Genomic DNA, 25,792 nt, shown 5'->3' on the forward strand with positions numbered 1-25,792 from the left:
TGTGTGTGTTCGGTTGCCTCTCAGAGGGCCCATAATTTCATAAACTCCATGCCTGGACAATTTGATATTAATCTTTAACACCTCTGCATCTTTTCTTAGAATATGGGCTGGGTGCAGCGGCTCACATTTGTAATCCCAGCACTTTGGGAGGCCAAGTTAGCAGAATCTCTTGAGCCCAGGAATCTCAGACCAACGTGGGCAACATAGTGAGATCCCATTTCTACAAAAAAAAAATTAAAAATTAGCCAGGCATGGTGGCACATTCCTGTAGTCCTAGCTACTCAGGAGGTTACGGTGGGAGGATTGCCTGAGCCCAGGAGTTCAAGGCTGCAGTGAGCTAAGAAGGCGCCACTGCAACTCCAGCCTGAGCCACAGAGTGAGACCCTGTCTCTAAGAAACAAAAAAAAGAAAGTGGCTACGTCTCATGAAGCCCAGATTAACGTTTCTGTGAATATGGTCTGGGAACTGTTGTTGGAATGAAATTGGAGTCTAGCACAAATTAAGTTAATCTACTCTGTATTAATCATTGGGCAAAAGAAAATCTTTATTTGCAAACAGTTTTTTTCCTTCACCCACACTAACAGAAAAAGGAGACTAGTTTGTTCATACTGGATTCCACTTGGGATGAAAAGCATGTTTTCTTCTTTGTTTCTGATTTTTTAAAAACGCTTCTGGGCCAGTGCGATCCACGTGTTGGTGCCTGAGCTGGAGGAAGGAGCTTCTTGGAGGGAAACAGCCACTGGGGCTTCACGGAGGGCCAGGTGGGACCTTCCTTCCCAGTCACACTCTGTGTCCTCACAGGCCCTTCACAGTCTAGATGAGGAGCCTAGCTTCATTCTCAAAGACAGAAAAAGTATTTGCTTTTCAACATAGAAAGTGCATAACCCCAGACGAGACTGAACACGCTATTCAAATCCATGCAACTCATCTGCTTCAGGCCTGGCTTCTCCTGTCCCATGTCCCAGGGCTGTAGGCCCGAGTCATTTGGGTCCGTCGCATCTTCCAAGGGCCTAGGAGGAGCCATCTTCAGTCACCCCAAGCTCTCTAAAAGGTCAGAACGCTGCCAGCATCTCAGTGCACCACTGTGTGGGTTCCACATGGGGAAGGCCTGGCCAAGCCGCGCCCTCAGAGGCTATTGAGATAAGGCAGGCAGCCTCCCTATCCTTATCTGGATGGAATGAAACAGAAGCTCACTGAGGCCAAGGGACTCACGGAGGGCCCATCCCTGGTGGGGTCCCGGAGCCGAGTGCAACTTGCCCCCCACCCCCGGTCCCTGAGGGGCTTGTTCTGTCAGGCCTCCTCCTGTCACTGCTGGAGGGGGGGGCTCTTACTCCTGTGTTCACCTCAGAGTGCACATACAGGACATCCAGTCTAGAGGTGAGGCTTGGTGACAGCTTCTACTGATACTTAGTCAGATTTGTGGGAGAGCCAGTCTGGAGGAGGAGGAGGAGGAGCAGAGCTCTCAGCCAGCAGGGGGAGTGATGATTATCATTTCAGGTAGCAAGGATACGTATTTCCTATGTGGGGAAATGATTTGCAACTGTTTCCAGAGCATTTTGATTGGCTTCTTTTTCCTTTAAACCAAAAAATGTTTTAAATGTTTAAGGGTCATGTGAAGCAGCTGAGCTTCTGGCAAGACCGCAGAACTGTCCTCTGAGTCTGACGGCTGGGCAGTGCCACAGGACAGTCCCTGGGCTCAGAACTGTCAGTTCCTTTGTCATGGGAGGAAATGAGGCCTCTCAAAAACCCAGTCATCTTGACAGAGGGCACACTCCCAAGGAAGCCCTGATTGGGGAATCATACAGCCGCTCATCCAGGCCTCCTGGCTCACTGAGGTGCCCCCAGAACCCTGATTGCCCTCCCGTCTTTCTCTCTTCTCATTCATCACACAATAGAAGTACCCACTGGCTAAAAGCTCAGCTGGGGCAGCAGCCTCCAAGGAGGCCTGCAAGTGATGCTCCCAATCCTGGTTACCCTCAGGAGGGAGGCCTCACCACATATGTCCCTGCCACAGCTCTGCAAAGCCACCAGAGGCTTCTTATTTTTGTGAAAGATTTATTATATGGCAATAAATCTGAATGATACACTTTCATTATACTTGCATTGATTTTGAGTATTTACTTAGAAATTTTTACATGAAATAAACATATGTAATGATACAACACAGGATCATGTGTTCAGATGGAAATTAACATCTGATTTTACCCGAGATCTGAAGCTGTTACTGCATTGTGTCATTTTATCAACAAAGAGTTCTGCCACAATATTTAATTTTAAAAGAATGTCCCTTTCAATAGCGTCTTCCCTATCAAGATTTCAAGGCACTTTGCAGAAAAGCTTCAGAATTCTAACTCTAGTTCCCACAGTCCCCCATTGAGGGTGGTGTCCTACAATCTATGAACAACAACCTTGCAACAGGACTGCCACGATTCAACAGTGCAGATAACACAGCTCAAGGACAAACACAGAGAAAGGGAAGAAGAGAAGGTCCCTGAAGGTGAAGCACAGAAAGTACACTGCACACACAGTCCTTGCTGGAAGGAAATCACAGGGGCTGGGCAGCAGACAGTGGAAAGAGGAATGGACACAGGACCAGCATCAGAACACTCAGCAACTTTGTAAGAGCTTGCTAAGATACATCCAAGAGAAATATTTAGTCGGGGAAACTTCTTTTAAATGCTAAACTTCTTAATATATCATACTTTAAGCAACATTTCATCCTTTAGATTCTGAGGAGCCAGGGTTTTGCATTGGGTGGTATAGCTCTCTGCATAACTGAGTTACCCTGTGCTTTTTTGGAGAGACATAAATTAGAGTTTCGGCACTTGCTATACTTTATAAGCTTGAGTTTGCAAGGTCAACCCTTCGGGTCTCTTAATTCTCTCCTAGGCCCTATGCCTGCAATATCAGTAGTTGCCACTTGATTTTAGGGACTGATCTGTGGGCCTTCTAACTCCAAATTCACAACTATTCCAGTGTCCTGCATCACCTCCTGGAGTCAAAGAGGTCAGAGTCTCTATTCAGCGATGAAGAGCCAAGTAAGCTATGCATATGAAGAACTGAGGAGTAGATTATAGCTCATGATCCACAGCAAATAATGCATATTTATTTTGTAAGAATGCTATTAAAACAAAATTTAATCTCATTAGAGTATAGCTATCAGGGTTCCCACCCAAAGCGAGGGAGATTCACCAGCAGCCCCTAGCCCCTTGTTCAGGTCATACTCCGACCCCTAATCTGACTTAACAAGCTATCTAAATGCCAGCTACTCAGACACAGCCTCTGGCCTTAGCAAAAACCCTGGAAGAAAAGCAACCCCATAGAGCTGAGCAAGTAATATTTCACTATCTTGTTGGCTCTGGGATCCTTCAAGAAAATTTTTAAAATATTTTGACCAGATTTCCAAGTTGTCCTTGGCTGAAGGGTTGATCCTCCATTACTATCATGAGACTATCCTTCATGGGTTCTGCAGTTCAATTTCTAAACCACCTCAGTACCTGAATGTGATCCGAGGTGAAACTAGATTACTAATACCTTCAGGTGCTCAGCTGAAGCAAATGCAAATTCTGTGGAGCAAGTGAACATAACCCAAGGCCTCAAATTATTTTTGCAGTGTTGCAATCAGAAATACCCAGGTATGGGAGAAGACCAGACAACATTAACTACCTGACTTAAAACCATTAGGGGAAATCACAGACAACATAAGTACCCAAAAGGACTCCAGATACAGAATTTAAAACAATTTAAAACAGTTATGCTTACTGTGCTCAAAAAGAAATAAGACGCATGGTCAAGAATTTCAGCAGAAAATTAGAATGGTAAAAAACAACCCACTGGAAATTCTATGAAGTACTGTAATGAGAAGAATAATTGTGTGAACAGGTTTAAGTGCAGATTAGAAATAACTGAAAAGAGAATGAGTAAGATGAAAAATCGGGGGTGGGGGTGGGAGCAGGAATTATATAGTAAAAAAAAAAAAAAGTGGGAAAAAAGATCCAAGATGGCTGGTTAGGAGCAGCTCAGGATTGCAGCTCCCAGTGAAAGCTCAGAGGGTGAGTGGATGCCGCATTTCCAGACGGATTTTTATTGCCCGCAGACCAGGAGATTCCCAGGCAGAGGAGCCACACGGGTCACCAGCGAGGCTGTTTTGGCAGGTGCGGCTGTTTTGCCGGCACCCTGGCGCGGCGGTTCCTGGTGCAGAGTAAACAAGACTGGGTCCCCTGTTAGCCAGCAAGGGGACCTCCGGGAAGGCAGAGTCGCTCATTCATCTGATTAAAAAAAAAAAAATGGGGGGATTGAAACAGGGAGCCAGGCCAGGAGATTCCAGGACAAAAAAGTGCCATGAATCTCAGTGCCGCTGTTTCAGCGGCACAGTGGGTTGCCGCACGGGAAATCACACAGATCCCAGTGCCTTTTCAACAGGCGACCAGAACACCTGGGAGAGAGCCGACCGTTCTACTGAAAAAAAAAAAAAAAAAAAGGCTCTGAGGCAGAGAGCCAGGTGATCAGGCCCGGCTGATCCCACCCCCACAAAAAAAAAAAAAAAAAAAACCAGCGATTGGAAACGCTCTGGGTTGAGAGTTTCACAGCAAGCACAGCTGAACCTAGGACTGTCCAGCTCGGTGGGGAAGGGGCGTCCACAACTACCGAGGCACTCCACCACTATGGAGGCAGTCCGCCATTGCTGAGGCAGCCTGCTGTTGCCGAGGCAACCCACTATCACAGAGAGAGTCTGTCATTACAGAGGCGGACCACCACTGCTGAGGCAGTTCTAACTACACTCATATAAACAGGACTGCAGGGAAGTTCACATGGCAGCTAGGCAGAGCCCACAGCAGCTCAGTGAAGCTTCTGCAGGCAGACAGTGACTAGGCTGCCTCTTTGCTGGGCAGGGCAGCCCTGAAAAAAAAAAAAGGCAGCAGCATAGGGTAAACTCATAAATAAAGCCTTAACTCCCTGGGACTGAACACCTGGGGAAAAAAAGAGGTTTATGAGTTCTGCTGCAGCAGACAAACATACCTGCCCAGCAGCTCTGAATGAACAACAGAGCTCACAGCTCAGCACTTGAGCTACTATAAAGGACAGACTGTCTCCTCAAGCAGCTCCCTGAACCCTGTATATCGAAGAGTCACCTCATAAAGGAGAGCTCAGACTGACATTTGGCAGGTATCCTTCTGGGACAAAGCAGAAGAAGAAACTGGTAGCAACCCTTACGGTTCTGCAGCTGCTGCAGGTGATCCCCAGGCAAGCTGGGCCTGGAGTGGACCTCAGCAGTTCTACAGCAGAGGGACCAGACTGGTAGAAGGAAAATTAAGAAACAGAAATAACTTCATCATGAGCTAAAAGAACATGTTCTAACCCAATGCAAAGAAACTAAGAACCTTGAAAAAAGATTTGACGAAATGCTAATGAGAATGGACAACTTAGAGAGGAATATAAGTGAATTGATGGAGCTCAAAAACACAACACGAGAACTTCGCGAAGCATGCACAAGTTTCAACAGCTGAATCGACCAAGCAGAAGAAAGGATATCAGAGGTCGAAGATCAATTCAATGAAATAAAACGAGAAGGCAAGATTAGAGAAAACAGGGTAAAAATGAATGAACAAAGTCAACAAGAAATATGGGACTATGTGAAAAGACCTAATCTAAGTTTGATAGGTGTATCTGAATGTAACAAAGAGAATGAATCCAAGCTGGAAAATACTCTCAGGATATTATCCAGGAAAACTTCCCCAACCTAGCAAGGCAGGCCAATATTCAAGTCCAGGAAATACAGAGAACACCACAAAGATATTCCTCAAGAAGAGCAACCTCAAGGCACATAATCGTCAGATTCACCAGGGTTGAAATGAAAGAGAAAATGCTAAGGGCAGCCAGAGAGAAAGGTCGGGTTACCCACAAAGGGAAGCCCATCAGACTCACAGATCTCTCAGCAGAAACCTAACAAGCCAGAAGAGAGTGGGGGCCAATATTCAACATCCTTAAAGAAAAGAACTTTCAACCCAGAATTTCATATCCAGCCAAACTAAGCTTCATAAGTGAAGGAAAAATAAAATCCTTTGCGAACAAGCAAGTACTCAGAGATTTCATCACCACCAGGCCTGCTTTACAAGAGCTCCTGAAAGAGGCACTACACATAGAAAAGAACAACCAGTGCCAGCCACTCCAAAAACATACTGAATGGTAAAGAGCATCAACACAATGAAGAATCTGCATCAGCTAACGGGCAAAACAGCCAGCTAGCATCAAAATGGCAGTGTCAAATTCACACATAACAATATTAACCCTAAACATAAATGGACTAAATGCCCCAATCAAAAGACACAGACTGGCAAATTGGATAAAAAGCCAAAACCCATCGGTGTGCTGTATCCAGGAAACCCATCTCACATGCAAGGATACAAAAAGACTCTAAATAAAGGGATGGAGGAAGATTTACCAAGCAAATGCAGAGCAAAAAAAAACAGGAGTTGCAATTCTCATCTCTGATAAAATATACTTTAAAGCAACAAAGATCAAAAGAGACAAAGAAGGACATTACATAATGGTAAAAGGATCAATGCATCAAGAAGACCTAACGATCCTAAATATATATGCATCTAATACAGGAGCACCCAGATACAAAAGGCAAGTTCTTAATGACTTACAAAGAGACAGACTCCCACACAATAATGGTGATAGACTTTAACACCCCATTTTCAATATTAGACAGATCAATGAGACAGAAAATTAACAAGGATATCCAGGACTTGAACTCAGACCTGGACCAAGCAAACCTAATAGACATTTACAGAACTCTCCACCCCAAATCCACAGAATATACATTCTTCTCAGCACCACATCACACCTACTCTAAAAGTGACCACATGATTGGAAGTAAATCACTCTTCAGCAAACGCAAAAGAACGGAAACCATAACAAACAGTCTCTCAGACCACAGTGCAATCAAGTTAGAACTCAGAATTCAGAAACCAACCCACAACTGCACAGCTTCATGGAAAATGAACAACTTTCTCTTGAATGTTGACGGGATAAACAATGAAATGAAGGCAAAAATAAAGATGTTCTTTGAAACCAACGAGAACGAAGACACAATATACCTGAATCTCTGGGACACATTTAAAGCAGTCTCTAGAGGAAAATATATAGCAATAAGTGCCCACATGAGAAGCAAGGAGAGATCTAAAATTGACACCCTATCATCTAAATTTAAAGAGCTAGAGGAGCAAGATCAAAAAAACTCAAAACCTAGCAGAAGACAAGAAATAACTAAGATCAAAGCAGAATTGAAGGAGATAGAGACACGAAAAACCCTTCAAAAAATCAATAAATCTAGGAGCTGGTTTTTTGAAAAGATCAACAAGATAGACAGACCACTAGCCAGATTAATAAAAAAGAAAAGAGAGAATAACCAAATAGATGCAATAAAAAATGATGAAGGGGATATCACCACAGATTCCACAGAAATACAAACCATCATCAGAGATTCTTACAAACAACTCTATGCACATAAACTAGGAAACCTGGAAGAAATGGATCAATTCCTGGACACTTGCCTCCTCCCAAGCCTAAACCAGGAGTAAGTTGAAACCCTGAATAGACCAATAACAAGGTCTGAAGTTGAGGCAGCAATTAAGAGCCTACCACCCAAAAAAACCCAGGTCGAGATGGGTTCACTGCCGAATTCTACCAGACATACAAAGAGGAGCTGGTACCATTCCTTCTGAAACTATTCCAGATAATCCAAAAAGAGGGAATCCTTCCCAAATCATTTTATGAGACCAACATCATCCTGATACTAAAACCCGGCAGAGACTCAACAAGAAAAGAAAACTACAGGCCGATATCCATGATGAACATAGATGCAAAAATCTTCAATAAAATACTGGCAAGCCGATTGCAACAGCACATCAAAAAGCTTATCCACCATGATCAAGTAGGATTCATCCCGGGGATGCAAGGCTGGTTCAACATATGTAAGTCAATAAACGTAATTCACCACATAAACAGAACCAAAGACAAAAACCACATGATTATCTCAATTGATGCAGAGAAGGCCTTCAACAAAATTCAACAGCCCTTTATGCTAAAAACCCTCAATAAACCAGGTATTGACGGAACGTATCTCAAAATGATAAAAGCTATTTACGACAAACCAACAGCCAATATCATACTGAATGGGCAAAAACTGGAAGCATTCCCTTTGAAATCTGGCACTAGACAAGGATGCCCTCTCTCATCACTCCTATTCAATATAGTACTGAAAGTTCTAACCAGAGCAATCAGGCAAGAAAAAGAAATAAACAGTATTCAAATAGGAAAGGAGGAAGTCAAATTGTCTCTATTTGCAGACGACATGATTGTATATCTACAAGACCCCATCATCTCAGCCCAAAAGCTCCTGAAACTGATAAGCAACTTCAGCAAAGTCTCAGGATACAAAATCAATGTGCAAAAATCACAAGCATTCCTATACACCAATAACAGACTTAAAGAGAGCCAAATCAAGAACGAACTGCCATTGACAATTGCTACAAAGAGAATAAAATACCTAGGAATACAACTAACAAGGAACATTAAGGACCTCTTCAAGGACAACTACAAACCACTGCTCAACGAAATAAGAGAGGACACAAACAGATGGAGAAACATTCCATGTTCATGGTTAGGAAGAATCAATATCGTGAAAATGGCCATACTGCCCAAAGTAATTTACAGATTCAATGCTATCCCCATCAAGCTACCAATGACCTTCTTCACAGAACTGGAAAAAAACCACCTTAAACTTCATATGGAACCAAAAGAGAGCCCGCATAGCCAAGTCAATTCTAAGCAAAAAGAACAAAGCGGGAGGCATCACACTACCGGACATCAAACTCTACTACAAGGCTACAGTAATCAAAACAGCATGGTACTGGTACCAAAACAGAGATATAGACCAATGGAACAGAACAGAGCCCTCGGAGGCAACACGACATATCTACAACCATCCGATCTTTGACAAACCTGACAAAAACAAGCAATGGGATAAGGATTCCCTGTTTAATAAGTGGTGTTGGGAAAACTGGCTAGCCATATGCAGAAAGCCGAAACTGGACCCCTTCCTGACACCTTACACTAAAATTAACTCCAGATGGATTAAAGACTTAAACATAAGACCTAACACCATAAAAACCATTGAAGAAAATCTAGGCAAAACCATTCAGGACATAGGACTTCATGACCAAAACACCAAAAGCATTGGCGACAAAAGCCAAAATAGACAAATGAGACCTAATTAAACTCCACAGCTTCTGCACAGCAAAAGAAACAGTCAGTAGAGTGAGTCGGCAACCAACAGAATGGGAAAAAAATTTTGCAGCTTACCCATCTGACAAAGGGCTGATATCCAGAATTTACAAAGAACTAAAACAGATTTACAAGAAAAAAACAAACAATCCCTTTCAAAAGTGGGCGAAGGATATGAACAGATACTTTACAAAAGAAGACATACATGAGGCCAACAAACATATGAAAAAATGCTCATCATCACTGGTCATTAGAGAAATGCAAATCAAAACTACATTGAGATACCATCTCACACCAGTTAATGGTGATCATTAAAAAAGCTGGAGACAACAGATGCTGGAGAGGATGTAGAGGAATAGGAACACTTTTACACTGTTGGTGGGAGTGTAAATTAGTTCAACCATTGTGGAAGACAGTGTGGCGATTCCTCAAGGACCTAGAAATAGAAATTCCATTTGACCCAGGAATCCCATTACTGGGTATATATCCAAAGGATTATAAATCGTTCTAGTATACGGACACATGCACACAAATGTTCATTGCAGCACAGTTTACAATAGCAAAGACCTGGAACCAACCCAAATGCCCATCGATGACAAACTGGACAGGGAAAATGTGGCACATATACACTATGTAATATTATGCAGCCATCAAAAATGATGAGTTTGTGTCCTTTGTAGGGACATGGATGAAACTGGAAACCATCATTCTCAGCAAACTGACACAAAAACACAAAATCAAACATCGCATGTTCTCACTCATAGGCGGGTGTTGAACAATGAGAACACATGGACACAGGGAGGGGAGCACTACACACTGGGGTCTGTTGGGGGGTAATAGGGGAGGGACAGCAGGGGGTGGGGAGATGGGGAGAGAGAGCATGGGGAGAAATCCCAGATATAGGTGAAGGGGAGGAAGGCAGCAAATCATACTGCCATGTATGCACCTATGCAACAATCTTGCATGTTCGTCACATGTACCCCAAAACCTAAAATGCAATTTAAAAAAAAATCAATTAAGCAACTACCTCAAAAATTTTAAAAACAGCAAATGAAACCCAAAAATAAGCCACAACTACAGATATAGAACACAAATATACAATAAAGGGAATCAAAGTCAAAAGCTGGTTATTTAAAAAGATTAAGAGGATTCATCGTCTGGGCACGGTGGCTCCCACCTGTAATCCCAGCACTTTGGGACGCCAAGGCAAGTGGATCACCTGAGGTCAGGAGTTTGAGACCAGCCTGACTAACATGGTGAAACCTCATCTCTACTAAAAATATAAAAATTAACTGGGTGTGGTGGTGGGCACCTGTAGTCCCAGCTATGCAGGAGGCTGAGGCAGGAGAATTGCTTGAACTTGGGAGGTGGAGATCTCAGTGAGCCAAGACTGCACCACTGCACTCCAGCCTGGGTGACAGAGTGAGACTCCATCTCAAAATAAATAAATAAAAGGATTCATAACCCCTTAAAATACTGATCAAAGAAGAAAGGAGAAAAGACAGGAGAGAGGAATAACCAGTATCAGAAAGGAAAACAGGCAAGTTACTTCAGATTGTGCAGACATTTAAAATGTTTAAAAGCCAGCCTGGCCAACGTGGTGAAACCCTCCTGTCTCTACACACACACACACACACACACACACACACACACACACACAGCTGAGCCTGATGGTACGTGCCTATAGTCCCAGCTACCAGAGAGCATAAGGTAGGAGGATTACCTGAGCCCAGGAGGCTGCAGTGAGTTGTGGTCATGGCACCACATTCTAGCCTGGGCAACAGAGTGAGAGACCCCATCTCAAAAAAATTATATATATATATATATATATATGTATATATACACACATATATTTTATAGACTATAATGAATACCAATAAATTTTGAATCTAGATAAAATCTTTATTGCAGTGATAGGTGTATACATATATCTAATCAAATTTGTACACTTTATTACATATGTGCAGTTTTTATATATTAAGTATGCCTCATTAAAGTTTTTAGATTTTGCATAAAATGAACAAATTCTTTTTTAAAAAAATAAAGCTCTCCAAAACTGACATGAAAAGATCCTGAACATTGGAATCATCCTATATCTAGTGCATAAACTGAGTCCATAATTACAATCTGCCACAGGAAATTTACAGACGAAAATGGCTTCAGTAGTGAATTTAACCAAACATTTAAGAGCAAAATAATGCCAATTTTAGACAAACTATCCCAGAGGATAGAAAACCTATTTGTTTTATGAAACCAGCTCAACCTTACCTATGAAAAACCTGCCGAGAACAATACAAGAATTACAGGCTAGTCCTCATGGTATAGATGCAAAAGGTCTGAACAAAATGTTAGCAAACAGACACAAGCAATCTACAAAAACATGATGTAAAAATATATCATGATCAAATTTGATTTTTCATTCACAAATCAGAGTTATTCACATAAACAATACAGAAGGAAAAGTAATGCAGGTAAAAAATGTGATGAAATTCAGCAGTCTTGGGTGATCGAAATGTTTAGCAAACTAGGAAAAAAGGAAGCTATCTTAATCTTATAAACATTATTTAAATGCTACAGCAAACACATCATACTTAAAATATTAAAATCTCTCATTCCGAGATCAGAAGCAGAAAAAGAATGTCATCACTTCTATTCAAAATGTTGCTAGGTAATGCTATATGTGCCTAAGTATTTAGCGGGGAGTGTACTGGTACCTTAAATTACTTTGAAATGCATCATGAAAAGGGAAAAAAGGATGGCTTGACAGATAGATAGATATGTGATAAAAACAGATACCGTAAACTTGGTAAAATCTAGAATGGTAGAATCTAGATGGTGGCTCTAACAAATATACACTGTATAATATTCAATTTTGCTATACATTGAGGAAACTATCATGTGAGTTCCTAGCCTAATACAACAAGATTTTCTTTATAATTAATTGGGTAGGGTCAGAAGAAAATAAACTATCATTATTTGTAAATGACATGATTGAGGATATAGATAATTTAAAAGAATCAGACAATAAACCTAGTAAAATTAAAAAGGTTTCTAGATACAAGGTCATAGACAAAAATCACTTGTATTTCTGATGCTAGCAATAAACGATTCGAAAATGAAATTTTAAAAGTGAACCATTTACAATAGCATTTTTTAAAACATTAAATATACAGAAATCGATCTAAAAAAAATGTGGTTGAAACTAAAGATCTAAATAAGGTTTCCCTAAATAAGAGACCATTCCAGGGTCATTAGATTCATGAGCTGGAAGGCTCGACATTATAGTTGGTTCCCTCAGAACTGATCTATGGATTCAGTGAAAATCTCAATCCAAATTCCAGTTCTTTGGAGGAATAAGGAAACTTGACAAATTGATTCTAAAATCTACATGGACATATAAAATGCCTAGAATTGCACAGAAAATCCCAAAAAAGAATAAAGCTCATACTTACATGGCTAGATGTCTACAACTTACAGATTTGCTCTGACCTATAGGCCAGGTGCGGTGGCTCAAACCTGTAATCCAAGCACTTGAGAGGCTAAGGGAGGAGAATTACTTGAGACCAGTCTGGGCAATACAGTGAAACCCTGTCTCTACAAAAAATTTTAAAAATTAGCCAGGTGTGAGGCTGGGCATGGTGGCTCATGCCTGTAATCCCAGCACTTTGGAAGGCGGAGGTGGGCAGATCACTTGAGGTCAAGAGTTCAAGACCAGCCTGGCCAACATGGAGAAACCCTGTCTCTACTAAAAGTGCATTAAAATTAGCCAAGCGTGGTGGCACATGCCTGTAATCCCAGCTACTCAGAAGGTTGAGGCAGGAGAATCGCTTGAACCCAGGAGGTGGAGGTTGTGGTGAGCCAAGGTAGCACCATTGCACTCCAGCCTGGGTGACAGAGCAAGACTCTGTCTCAAAAAAAAAAAAAATAAATAAAAAAAAAATAGCCAGGTGTGGTGGTATACACCTGTTGTCCCAGCAACTGGAGAGGTTGAGGCAGGAGGATTGCTTGAGCCCAGAGGCAGAGGTTGCAGTGAACCAAGATCACACCACTGGACTCCAACCTAGGTGACAGAACAAAACCCTATCTAAAAACAAAGACTTACAGATTTACTCTAAGTTTAATATTGTTACAACAGTAGACAAACTATATTGATGAAATAGAACTTAAAAGGTCCATGTATGTAAGAACAATTGATTTGACAAAAGGGACACTGCTATATAATGGGGAAATGCTTTTTCCCAATAAATGGTGTTGGCACAGTGAAGAGAAAATGAATCTTGACCTCTTCTTCACTCTCTCTGCAAAATCAATTCCCAGGGGGCTATAGAGCTAAATGGGAAAGGTTAAACCATAGTATTCTAGAATAAAGCATAGGAGACTATCATCTTCACGTCCTTTAGATAGACAACAAACAATGCTAACCATAAAGAAAAGGTCAGATAAATCAGATTAGAGTCAAATTAGGAGCTTCTGTTTAACAAGAGACATCAATAAGAGTGAAAGGTAAGCTACAGAGTGCAAGCAGGTCTTTGTAATGTACAGAACCACAAAGGGGTCAAATAAAGACTATATAAAGAATTCAGTAAGGGAAAATAAAATTGGCACAAGACAAGCATTTCTGAAAAATTTTCAGTTCACCAATAACATGGAAAAGGACTGAAATCAAGGAAAAATGCAAATTGAACCCACAATGAGATACCCAATACCCATTGCACAGTCACCAGAATGGCTGAATTAAAAAGGTCAACAATGAGATACTACGTAGCCCAGCGCCTAGTGGCTAGGCTGGTTTTCTCCTTTCCAATCGGAGGGCTCTGCTACAAACATGCTCCAGATCACTGGTCAGACCAAGAAGCACCCATGCTTGATCCCCTCTTTGTATTTACTGGAGCTGGAGGTATTGGAGCAGCACTGTATCTCTTGCATCTGGCATTGTTCAATCCAGATGTTAGTTGGGAAAGAAAGTATGATGACCAAAAGCCCTAGAACAAACTGGGTGCCAATGACCAAACAAGTTCTACCCAGTGAATGTGGATTACAGCAAACTGAAGAAAGAAGGTCCAGATTTCTAAATGAAATGTTTCACTATAAAGCTGCTTTAGAATGAAGGTCTTCCAGAAGCCATCGCACAGTTTTCCACTTAACCAGGAAATATTTCTCCTCTAAATGCATGAAATTGTGTTGATGTAATCTATTGGAGATTACACTGATTAATAAATAACCGAAACTGGAAAAAAGAAAAGGTCAACAACATCAAGTGTTGGTGAGGATGTGGAACAACAGGAAATCTCATACCCTATATGTAGTCCATGTAGGAATATAAATTGATAGCACTTTGAAAAACTGATTAGTAATATCTACCAAAGTTGAAGATGCTCATGCCCTAAGACCTAGCAACAGGTTAAATCAAGACTGTTGATAGTGCAATTATTCCTAATACCTCAAAACTAGAAACACCAGGAATAGCAACAGTAGAATGTGTACATAAATGGCAATATATCTATGCAATGTAATACTATACAGCAGTGAAAAACAACCAGCCACATTCAGTTACACAGGTGAAACTCAAATATTACAGCCTCCAAGAAGACTGATAAAAAAGAATACATACAGTATGAGCCCATTCCCATAGAGAAAACAAGGCCAAAACGACCTAGTTTGGGATGTACACTTAAGTAGTAAAACTCTGATGAAGGACAAGGGCAGGCCTAGCCTGAAAACCAGAATGTGGGTTACTTTTGGGAAAACAGAAGCAACCATGATTGGGAGGGGCACAGGAGGGACGAGAAGCTGGCAGTGTTCTATCTCCTCAGGGCCAGTGGTCACAGAAGTGTTTCAACGGCAATAAATCAGTGAACTGTTCATTTTCATCTTGTGTATTTTCTGTATGTTTATTAGATCTTACAACTAAAACTTAAAGCTAATCTAAAGTTAATTTGCATTTTAAACAAGACCGATGGAAATTCACCTCAGAATAAGTTGGTCATCTCTCGTGTTTCCTCACCCGCTGAACTCTAGGTGGGTCTTGCTAGAGGAACAGTATTGTAACTAGTCCTAAACCGCTGAATGAGACAAGATTTGGCTTCTGGGAGGTTGAGTTGATTGTTTTTCTAAGTTCTCAAGCTTTCTTCTTGGATATTTGATTACTGTTAAATGAATCTCTACTGATTGATGCATGGAACCCAATGAAATGGCCGTTCATTGAAATGAATGCCAAAATCGCCTCTCCCCACAGAAAGACAGTAGGCGTCATTAAGCCCTGGCGGGCCCAGTCTCTACTCCCAGCCCCTTTTCCCCGCCCAGTGCTGTCAGCCCAGCACCTGAGCCTGAGGAGGTGACCCCCTGCACCCGGCCAGGAACACTGCCTGCCATGAGAAGGGCCCCTCCCACTAAGCATGGGAATTCCTGGTCTGCGTTCTTACCATTTCCTGAGGCAGAGGAGGGGCCTCCAACCCAAGACAGGGAATTTCTCCACACGTGTGGCCGCTGCTTTCTAGGCTCTGGGCCCCCAACTCTGAGCCAAGGCCATAGAGAGATGCTTAAACATAAAGCCCTGGTGGCCACCCTGGGCTTTGGGGAAGCAGCTCCACTCCTCACCCCACCCTGGCACTCGCTGGCTGCATGGCCCTGGGCAAGTCCCCCATACTTCCTGACATCACCGTCTTCCTTGTGAAGCAGGACACTTACATGAGACACTGGGTAAGGGGGTGACATCCTCATGACATTACAGTTCACGTCTCTGTTTTCTCACTTGCCTGTACTCATCTCAGCCCCAGCCCCACCTGTGATAGAGGAAAGACAGAGAAAGAGGCCGAGAAGTCACGCCGTACCCAGAACAGATCTCACCGCTCTCCCACACCACAGCACTGTCTCGTGGTCCTCATTTTTATGGGACATTGAGGAGCCCCTTGCACCTGGCTCCCACTGTGTGACTGGGGACATGGATTGCTTCCTTGAAAACGTTGCTATTGCAGCTGACAGAGTGGGTTCACTGCCCCTGAAGGGAGCCCAGGAAGAGCTTGCCAGAGAAGAGACCTACCCGCTGGCCTCCAAGGTCCTTCACTGCACTCAGGGAGACGAGGCAGATTAGCTCGTGAGCCGGGGCCATAATTCAGCCAAACCGTCATGGTGGCATTGGGGGTGGTCGCCCATCCGTGGTCACCCTCATGGCTTCAGAGCCTGGGTTCCAGTTCCATGTGCCCGCTGTGAGAGCTCAGGCTGACACAGTCTCTTGGGGGCTCAGTTTCTACATCCTCCTATACCAAGGTGTGGCAGCACAAGGTTAGAGTCACCGAAAACAGGCCACTTGCTTCTTTGGGCAGGGTTACCAGAGGGTTCGGGCACCTGCCAGTGGAGGGGTGGCGACCCGAACAGTTCTCAAAGTGGGACCCAGAGACCTGGGGTCCCTAAGGCGCTCTCATCATCATCATCATCAGTTATTTGCCTTCTCTCTTTCATTCTTTCGTGAGTGTTTGGTGGAGTTTTCCTGAAGCTGCATGTGTGTGATATTGCAACAGATTAAATGTGGAAACTGATACAAGAATCTGGCTGTCTTCTATCAAGGCAGACATTAGAGATGTGCAAAAATGCAAAACGATGCCCCTCTTCTCACAAATCTTTTTCTTTTGAAGCATAGTATTCTTCATAAAAGTTATTTATGTTAGCGTGTCATGGGTTTAGTATTGTTATTCTCTAGTGAATTAACATTTTTAAATTTGTTAATTTTTAATAAATATGGGCAGACACAACCACATAAACAAAGCTTTTAGGAGTCCTCAGTGGTTTTTAAGAATGCAAAGAAGTGCCAATCCCAGAGACTTTGAGAACCACCGATCCGAGAGATGGTTTCCAGAGGGATGGTCCTGGTCTCTGCTTCTCAGCCCGGCCTGTTCAATGGTTTTATCGGTGTGTGGAGGAAGACATAGAAAGAATGTTCTCCACATCTGTGAGCGACGAGGTGACTGGGCTGCTCAATACACCACACGATAGAGAGGATCCAGAGAGAGGAACGGGCTGAGTCCAGGAGATGAACTGTAGCAGGATCCACTGTGGAGTTCAACCTTTGCGCCTGGCGGTTTGGGCTTAGGGGAATGAGTGTCACCCAGTGGCTTCACTCGGGACAGTAATTAGGAGTTCCAGTTGTGTGTAGTGGCTGCCAAAAATGATGATGTGATTATTCCTCATTAGTAGACATAACAAGTACCCAGGACAGGGTGGTCACCATGCTGGTGACAAATTCAGCTTTTGTCTAGCTAGAAACACCTCTGTCTTGTCTTCATTTTTGAAGATGTTTTCAAAATTCTAGGTTGGAGTCTTGCTCTTCACAGGCTCAGCTGAGCCAGTGACTTAAGAGGAGTTACCGGCAAATGTGGGGCTCCTTCCTCTCTAGCATCCTGTCCCTCTTCTTCCTGCCACACTGCCTACCCCCACCTGCACCCTCTGACTCGAGAGCCCAGGAAGCCTGTGACTTTGCTTGGGCTCTGTTTGCTGGGCCCTGGCGTACTGGAGAGGCCGTGGGGAAATGCAGGCAAAGGAGGGGTTTACTGAATTATGCTAGCCAACATCCATGCGCAGCCGCCTTCCCCCGCAGAGAGCACACACCCTCCCAAAGAACAGAAGCCCAAAGGAAGTTCCATCCTGTGACTGCACCAGCCTCATGTCTGGTTGTGGTCTTCCTTCCTAAGCACAGGAGGCAACAGTTTGACCTAATCTGTCTACCCATACGGGGTGAATTCACACCATCTACCACCAACCACATCCAGTAAATGCATTTTAGATGATGTTATTTGCAGTAAACGTGTAAGCTACTTGAGCTAATTTGGGGAGAAAATGATTTATTTCTGGATATTTGATAGCTGCCCAATTCCAGGGTGAGCCAGGGACCTAAGCTTGGATAACACCCAGCCAGGGAAAGGGCCCAGGACTGAGAGGCAACATGACTGCTGCCCTGCCCAACACTCAGTGTCCTGCCATGCAGCTAGAGACCAGTCAGAGATTCTACCCACGGTGGCCCCGGGGAAGCCAAGGACCGCTGCTTCGCCCGAATGCCCATGCACTTGCTGTGTCCAATGCTCCCTCCACTCTCCGAGTCCCAGCTGGGTGGCTCTTCCTGGAGAAAGCTGGGCTGCATGCAGAACCCCAGCTTCAGAAGCGCCTGGAGAAGGAAGCCTTTTGCTTTCCTGCCTCTAAGCCTTCTCTATGTGGGGGGACTGTGCCTCGCGAGACAGACTGTGACGTCTGCACTTCAGCTTAGGCTATGGTTTGAGGCTCAGTTGAAATAGCATTCAAAGAATGGAGAATATGGCTGGACCTGTAATTCCAGCACATTGGAAGGCCAAGGCAGAAGGGTCACTTGAAGTCAGGAATTTGAGACCAGGCTGGGCAACATAGCAAGACCCCGTCTCTACTCAAAAAACAAATTTTTTTTTTAATTAGCCACATATGGTGGTGTGTTCTTGTGGTGCCAGCTACTCAGGAGGCTGAGGTGAGAGGATTCCTTGAGCCCAGGAGGTCAAGGCTGCAGCTAGCTATGACTGTGCCACTGTATTCCAGCCTGGATGACAGAGCAAGACTCTGTCTCTATATTTTTTTAAATGGAGAATCTACCTTCTCAGGGAGCAGGGATTTATGTATGATTATGATTTCTGCACATCTGTGTCCCACACCTCGTAATCTACCTGATTACAGGAAATAATGGTTGAATAATGTCAGCATCTAGCACTGTGTCTAGAAATGGTAAGCCCTCAGAAAATCAGAGCTGGTGTCATCTCACAGACAGGAAGCCCCAGCGAGGGTGGAGGCAGCAGCCCAGTGCTTCCTAAGGTCCCATGCTCTGTCCCTCTGTACTTGACACCCTCTGGCTGGCTTCCCTCATACTCACAGGAGAGCTGCCATAGCTCCTGGTGTTACATCAAGGCATGATCTCATCTGGAGCACAGCTTGGGAGTGGGGCTCCTCTCCCAGAGGCCCCTTCACATGTCCATGCCCAGGCCTGTTTCCCACACTCATTTCTCAACCATTATTGGCAATGAGAGGAGTCCCCATCATGGCACCGGGAGGGAGCCAGCCTACTTAGCTGCAGAGAGAAGAATGAGTCCCAGGATATTAATCAGGCTCTGATATGGTTGGGATGTTTGTCCCCTTTAGATCTCATATTGAAATGTGATCCCCAGTGTTGGAGGTGGGGCCTGGTGACAGGTATTGGATCATGGGGTAGATCTCTCATGAATGGCTCAGTGCAGTCCCTTGGGGATGAGTGAGTTCTTGCTGTTAGATCTGGTTGTTTAAGCATCTGGGGCCTCCCCCTTGGCTCTCTTGCTCCCTCTCTTGCCACGTGATATACTGGATCCCCCTTCACCTTCTGCCATGACTGTAAGCTTCCTGAGGCCTCACCACAAGCTGAGCAGATGCCAGTGCCATGCTTCCTGTATAGCCCACAGAACCATGAACCAATCAAACCTCTATAAATTACCCAGCCTCAGGCATTCCTTTATAGCAACAAGAAACAAGCTAACACAGACTCTTTCAGGAAGAAGGATAAGGAAGGCAGCAATGGGCAGGTGACCAACCATAGTTTGCCCAGGGGCACAGGGGAAGGTCAGAGCCAGGTTTGTAGTGAAAACCCCCATCCAGAGCCCTCCCAAGTCCCGGCTCTCTGCCCTTCAGTCAGATGAAGGTGCTCTAGAGCCAAGGGACAGTTCCCAGGACAAAGGCCAGCTCTGCCTATGGTTGGCCAGGAGGCATGGGGGATAGATGTGTGCATAGTCCTTCATGGCCTCCCCAGCCAGTCCTCAGCACCCCCTACATACACACCCCACAGACTGCATGATGGAAGGCGACTTCTCCATCTCCCAGAGTCTGCTTAATAGGAAACAGGGTTTAGTGGAACAATTGATGGCAACCCGCACCCTCAAACTGGAAACATCTGTCCTTGCCGTAGCACAAGCTCTGCAACCCAGCTCCAGCCCAGCTCCTGAAGGGGCCAACCCCGCCTGGCCCAGGGACTCAAAAATCTTCCCCCAGCGTGGGAGGGGTCTGCAGACTCCCAGCTCTGGAACCCAGTGCCTCATGGGCTCTTAGCCTCATGCTGCTCCAACCCCAGGCCATGGGGACTCAGGGCTGATGGTCCCTGGGCTAGACTTTATCTACCCACCCCTATTGGGGGCCAGGGCTGGGCATAAAGATGTCTCAGGGGAGGGGTCTAGCCTTAGCCCCTAAAGACCCTCACTCATCCCCCCACCTCTGCTCCGTCTACACCACCCTTTCTGTCCCATCTCCCTGGTCAGTCACTGTCCCCCTTCAAGGCCAGGTGCAGCAGCTGTCCTTGCAGCCAGCCCAGCTGGTCAGATGCCCCTCCCTGGGCCCACAGAGTTCGAGTCCAGACCCTGACTCCATGAGGTTAGGAAGCCACTCCGGCAGCGTCATGCCATGCACTTCACAGACAAGCCCCACTGCCATGCTGGTATCTGTAAGGCCCCCAGGAACCTCCAGACAGGAGAAGTCACCAAATGCACCTGGGACCAAGGAGCCATGGCACAGGGTTGGGACCACTGCAGGTTCCAGAAGACAGAAGCTGATACCACACACTTGGCTGCTTTCTAGCCACTACTGCTGGGGTGGAGACCAGGGCACTCCCCTCAATCCCACTGGACAGAACCTGGCCTTGGAGCAGCTGCCTGGCTACCCAGGGGCACCTGTGTGCCTGGGCTCTCACTGGACTCTCCGATCCTGTTTCCCCATCTGTACCTGGAATGCCGAGCCTGTAGAAGCAGAACTGTGGAACACAAGGTGACAGAAGCGAAGTATCCAGGAAGCGGGGGATGGAGAGATGTCAGGGGCTCAGTGGTGGCAGCTGTCACTGCAGGCTGCCAGGAATGTTGATCCTGACCTGAATTCACCTGGGTGACAACCTCACTAAGGGAATTTCCAGGGAATTTCCCCGAGTGTGTGTTGAAAAGATGCAAAGGCCAGGCAGGGGGAGGGGCAGCACCTAAGCCCCAGGAGCTCTGCCCAGAGCCTGGCACGGGGGCCTTGTGGCAGGGCTGTCGGTATTTTGGGTGAGGGTAGAGGGAGTAGAAGAAACTCTGCCTGGAGCTAGAGCCTGGGTCTTAGCCACCTCTGAGGAGGACTCACCTCATTAACCAGTTTAAATCCCACCTCCTCCAGGAAGCCATCCTGGATCAGCCCAGCCCCAGTTTCCTTCCTTCCCGGGCTCCCAAAGCTTGCCATTCCCATTCCCTGCCAAGGGCACAGAACAAACAAAACACCAGCGTCAGCGATGAGGAGCTGGCCTTTCCTGTGCCCCAACCTCCAGTCTGCATCATGGGGATGACATTCTTCTCTACAGACCTCAGATGGCCATGGAGGCCAGAGGGGAGATTGGCCTGCTCTGAGGCTAGGAGGAGGCTGCTGCTTGGCAGGGGGCTGTTGGCTGAGGAATGCAGGGGCTGAAGGATCTGTTGTCACGGGGAGAGGCTGGGGCCAGGGTGTGGGGAGAGGGGATACTTAGGAAGGTGAGTCCTGCTCAGGGACGGCTCCTCCAGCTGCTGGCTGCACTCACCCAGTACACGTCCCACCAGGATGGAGCTAGCAGAGCAGGGGGTGTCCAGGGCAGAGAAACATCCCCAAACCAGCCACCCCAACCCCATAGAGAGCATGAGGCCCCAACCCAGCCTCCTCCTCGGCTTAGAGACCAGGAAACCAGATGTCGTGAGGCGGCCATTCCAAAATGCACACATCTTCAAAGCGGGGCTATTTTCCATGTCCTTTGGGCAATTTTAGAACAAGTTTATAAAGCTGGAATGTTAATGGATGACAGTCGCGCTGTGCTCATGCATGCATCTGTGTCTGGGCACCTTTGGTGGCTGTTGCCTCTGCAGCCTCTTGGGAGGTGGGGCGGAGGGGGGGCATTTCTTAAAGGACCTCCAGGTTTCCTTTTAGGTTCGCTGCATGTTGCGAAGGACTGAACCTTCAGGAATTGAGGGAGGGGCTTCATGGCCAGCAGTCGAGGGGGTGTGGACAGCCCTGAGGACCCCCTGTCTGGGGTGGGGGTGGAAGGCACAGTCTGGTCCGAAACCACCTTTCACACGCCCCATATCCCAGCTCCACGTGGAATCCAGGTGTATTCATGCGCTGAGGTCGCCATGACAAAGTGCCGCAGACCAGGTGTTTTCTGGCCGTTCTGGAGGTTGGACATCCAAGATCAGGGTGTGAGCCGAGCTGGCTGCCCCTCATGCCTCTTGCCTGGGCTTGCAGACAGCCACCTTCCCGCCGAGGCCTCGTGTGGTTACCCCTGGCCTGTGTCTTGTCTGGGCCCTAATCTCCTCTTCTTTAAAGGACATCTATCATGTTGGATCAGGACCCACCGACTTGGCCTCACTTTAACTTCATTATCTCTCTTTAAAAACCCCATCTCCACTGGGCGCAGTGGCTCATGCCTATACTCTCAGCACTTTGGGAGGCCAAGGCAGGTGGATCACGAGGTCAAAAATACAAAAATTAGCTGGGCGTGGTGGTGCGCACCTGTAGTCCCAGCTACTTGGGAGGCTGAGGGGCAGGAGAATCGCTTGAACTCAGGAGGTGGCGGTTGCAGTGAGCCAAGATAGTGCCACTGCACTCCAGCCTGGTGACAAAGCAAGATTCTGTCTCAAAAAAAAAAAAAAAAAAAAAAAAGAGAGAGATCCAAGATGGCTGATGATTAGCAGCTCGGGCACGTACCTCCCAGTGAAAGCGCAAAGAACGAGAGGACGCCACACTTTCAGATGAATATTTGTTGCTCATGGACCAGGAGATTCCCAGTGGAGGAGCCCCACGGGTCGCCAGGGCGACTCTTGTGGCCGGCGTGGTGGTTTTGCTGGTGCCTTAGCACGCCAGTTCTTGGTGCAGAGTCCGGAGATTCCCGGGCAGAAAAGCACCATCAATCTTAACACCACTGTTTTGGCCGGCACAGTGGATTGCTCAGATCTCGGCGCAGGGAATCAACAAGTTGGACGTCAGAGACCCAGTTAGAAAGCCGGTAATTATAAAGACGACAGACGGACAAATATATAATGAAGGGAAGAAACCAGCGTAAAAATGTAGAGAATACTCAAAATCAGAATGCCTCTCCCTCTACAGGGGATTGCAATTCCTCATCAGTAACGGAACAAGGATTAATAGATTACACGTGTGTTCCAATAACAGAAGCAGGTTTCAAAACGTGGGTGATAAGAAACTTCTGTGAATTAAAAGAACTTGTTCTAACCCAATGCAAAGAAACTAAGAACCTTGAAAAAAGGTTTGACGAACTGTTAACGAGAATGGACAATTTAGAGAAGAATATAAGTGAATTGATGGAGCTGAAAAACACAACACGAGAACTTCGCGAAGCATGCACAAGTTTAAACAGTCGAATTGATCAAGCAGAAGGAAGGATATCAGAAGTCGAGGACCAGCTCAGTGAAATGAAACGAGAAAACAAGAATGCAGAAAAAAGGATGAAAAGGAATGAGCAAAGTCTCCAGGAAATATGGGACTATGTGAAAAGACCTAATTTACGTTTGATAGGTGTACCTGAATGTGATGAAGAGAATGAATCCAAGTTGGAAAATACTCTTCAGGATATCATTCAGGAAAATTTTCCCAACCTGGCAAGGCAGGGTAATATTCAACTCCACGTAATACAGAGAACACCACAAAGATATTCTTCAAGAAGACCAACCCCAAGGCACATAATCGCCAGATTTATTAGGGTTGAAATGAAGGAGAAAATACTAAGGGCAGCCAGAGAGAAAGGTCAGGTTACCCATAAAGGGAAACCTATCAGACTTACAGCAGATCTCTCAGCAGAAACCCTACAAGCCAGAAAAGAGTGGGGACCAATATTCAACATCCTTAAAGAAAAGAACTTTCAACCCAGAATTTCCTATCCAGCCAAACTAAGCTTTATGAGCGAAGGAAAAATTAAATCTTTTGCGAACAAACAAGTACTTAGAGAGTTCACCACCACCAGGCCTGCTTTACAAGAGCTTCTGAAAGAAGCACTATACATATAAAGGAACAACCAATATCAGCCTTTCCAAAAATATATCAAAAAGCAAAGAACTTTAACACAATAAAAAATTTACATCAACTAATGGGCAAAACAGCCAGCTAGCATCAAACGCCGGTATTAAACCTATATATATTTTAATTGGATAAAAAGCCAAAACCCATCGGTATGCTGCATCCGGGCCCATCTTACATGCAACAATACACAAAGACTCAGAGAGAAGGAGGAAGATTTACCAATCAAACAGAGAGTAAAAATAAACTAATAAACAAAAAACAGGAGATGCAATTCTCGCCTCTGATAAAGTAGACTTTAAAGCAACAAAGATCAAAAGAGGCGAGGAATGACATTACATAATGGCAAAAGGATCAACGCAACAAGAAGAGCTAACGATTCTATAGATCAACGAGATAGAAAATTAACAAGGATATTCAGAACTTGAACTCAGACCCGGAACAAGTAAACTTAATAAACATTTATAGAACTCTCCACTTCAAATACACAAAACATACATTACCACCTCACACCTATTCCAAAGGTGACTATATAATTGGAAGTAAATCACTCCTCAGTAATCGCATAGCATTTCATAGGTTTAAATTAAATATTGGTTGGCTGTTTGTTTGTTATCTTCTTCCCTTATTCCTTCCTGACTACATCATTAAGTATAACTATCAGTATAAAAGAGCTTTTCAATACCCATTACTAAATTGCATTCTAGCCTGGGCAAGAAAGCAATACTCCCATTCTCTCTCCCTCTTTCTTTTCCTTCTCCCTCCTCCCCATTCTCTCTCTCTCTTTCTCTTCCTTTTTCCTCTTTCCTATTCTCTCTCAAAAAAAAAAAAAAAAAAAAAAAAGAAGACTTAATGATCTTACTGCTGAAGTATGTCTATCAACTGATATAATTTTAAAATCATCATTCATTTTCATAACAACAACAACAAAAAAAAGTCTCCCAGCCAGGCACAGTGGCTCATGCCTGTAACCCCATTGCTTTAGGAGGCTGAGGCCAGGAGTTTGAGACCAGCCTGAGCAACATGGTGAAACCCCATCTCTACAAAAATTGGCCAGGCATGGTGGCACACACCCAGCATCCCAGCTACCGAGGAGGCTGAGACAGGAGGATCTCCTGAACCTAAGAGGTGGAGGCTGAGGAGAGCTGTGATCATGCCCCTGCACTCCAGCCTGGGTGACAGAGCGAGACCCTGTCTCAAAAGAACAAAAATAAAACAAACCCATCTCCAGCTCAGTCCCATTCTGAGGTGCTGGGGGGTTAGGACTTCAATGGAGGAATTTGGGGGGACATAATTTGGCCACAACACCAGACACCTCCCATTCCTTTGGTCAGACCCTCAGTGCTTCCGGGTTTAACCACGTTTCCTTGCTTTCCTCTTCTGTCAGGGGCCCTCCCCACTCCCCACCCCCTGCCTAACATACGCCCATCCACAGACAGGGCAGGGGGCCAAGAGCAGC

The 25,792-nt window shown here is 45.1% G+C and overlaps 1 pseudogene; it reads left to right on the forward strand.

Annotated features, from left to right (window-relative positions):
• Positions 1–13,261: 13,261 nt before the first annotated feature.
• On the forward strand, positions 13,262–15,153 carry LOC110568086 (cytochrome c oxidase subunit NDUFA4-like; annotated as a pseudogene).
• Positions 15,154–25,792: the final 10,639 nt, after the last annotated feature.

The sequence above is a fragment of the Aotus nancymaae genome, unplaced genomic scaffold (assembly GCF_030222135.1).
Source record: "Aotus nancymaae isolate 86718 unplaced genomic scaffold, 86718_ANA_hifiasm-v0.15.2.pri h1tg000020l, whole genome shotgun sequence".
Classification (NCBI taxonomy): Eukaryota; Metazoa; Chordata; class Mammalia; order Primates; family Aotidae; genus Aotus; species Aotus nancymaae.